The sequence below is a fragment of the Sinocyclocheilus grahami genome, unplaced genomic scaffold (assembly GCF_001515645.1).
Source record: "Sinocyclocheilus grahami isolate Dianchi unplaced genomic scaffold, SAMN03320097.WGS_v1.1 scaffold487.1, whole genome shotgun sequence".
NCBI classification, from domain to species: Eukaryota; Metazoa; Chordata; class Actinopteri; order Cypriniformes; family Cyprinidae; genus Sinocyclocheilus; species Sinocyclocheilus grahami.
This window is the reverse complement of record NW_015505666.1, coordinates 893,034-894,604: the sequence shown is the minus strand read 5'-3', so window position 1 is coordinate 894,604 and position 1,571 is coordinate 893,034. Positions and strand designations below refer to the sequence as shown.

The 1,571-nt window shown below is 45.1% G+C and overlaps 1 pseudogene; it reads right to left on the bottom strand.

Moving 5' to 3' along the window:
* LOC107553947 (selenoprotein O-like) overlaps positions 1-1,082 on the bottom strand; it is an 8,920-nt pseudogene extending 7,838 nt beyond the window's left edge.
* Positions 1,083-1,571: the final 489 nt, after the last annotated feature.

The following is a 1,571-nucleotide window of genomic DNA, read 5'->3' as shown; positions in this document are numbered from 1 at the left end:
AACAGCAGGGTTACCTAATAAAGCTGGGAGCAATGCGCAAGACCACAGAGCATCTTTCCATGCGTGGATTGCCATCATAGTAGACATCCCTCTGGACTCGTGAATCTGACGCCACTACTGATCCAGCTCTCGTGGTCGGGACACCCAAGGCAAAAACGGCCTCGCTGCACAGGAACTCACGTATGCTGGAGCGCAAAACCTTTCTCCCATCTGCCTGCCTAAAAAAACACAAAGGACAAAAACTGGACAAAGATCTTAAGGAAAGAAAAGTGGAATTGGCATCTCCAGAATGATCATTTTAAATGTGAACAGTCAATGAGAATATCACAACATGATGTGGCACACAAAGTGTAGCAGTGAAAATGCAGTAGCAGGCCTACCTAGAGTATGGTGTCAGTCCAGCACCCTTCACCTGGATCTCCCAGCGTCCAGTGGGATTCTCATGCAGTAACTCAGGGCTCTGATGCACCGGGGCTTTCACTTCTCCCAGATAACATGCAGCTCCGTCCCCAAGCTGTCCTGCAAACTGTCCAAACTGGTGTCCGCAGTAGCAATGGGCAGCAGGCTCTGATCCTGGCATCACTTTAGACCCACTGAGATACTCTGGGCCCAGTGGATCCTTCAGAACCTCATCAGCATCAAGACCCAGCAGTGCCAGAGCTGGGCCTGAAACTGCCACAAACTTTGGGTTCTTCAGAGGGGTGGGTTGGACTCTAGAGAAGCAGGCCCCCCGGACCTTTCGGACCCCTGGTTCGGTGGAAGGGTCCAGTGGAAGTTTTTTAAGAGCAACACTGTCAAACTCCAGTCGCTCAAGGCAAGAGCGGCTTGTGCTTACTCCCATGTCATCCATCCCCACATGTGATAGCGATCTACGCAAAATAACACCGGAACATGAGATATAAAGACGCGCTAAACGCGCTCCAGCAGAGGCCATTCACATCGTACTGATGTCTAACAAAGCTTGTTAGTTAAGGAGACTAGGGGAAAAGTGACAGTCATCCTTACGTAACTGCAAAGAGAACCAAGCTGTTCTCAAATGCCCACGGAAATCTGGTCCGTCGTTGTTTTTGTTCCCCCTAGAAACAAACACACAGGATTCGAACATTTATTCAGTCCCCGTTTACTTTCACCGAAAAGTGAATATATATAATATATATTACATATCATTTAGCTTTGACTATCCCCTATTCAAAATTAAAATGTCAAAAAGAACTTCAGATAACTTCAGTATTTACTGCAGAACTAATAGCAATCTTACTAGCACTTCAGTGGATAGAAGACATACAACCAACAAAGGCAGTGACATGCACAGATTCTCTTTCAGCACTAAACAGTTTGTCAAGTGGAAAATCATTAGCAAGACAAGACATGATAAATGAAGTAATGCAGAGTCTTTTTAGAATAAGACAGTATGGACTTCTGGTAAATTTCGTGTGGGTACCATCACATATAGGTGTGAAAGGAAATGAGGAGGCTGATCATTTGGCTAAACAGGCATTAAATCATTCACAAATAAACATTGAAGTGGCATTAAGTAAATAAAAGCGATAATAGCGAAAGAAATACAGGAA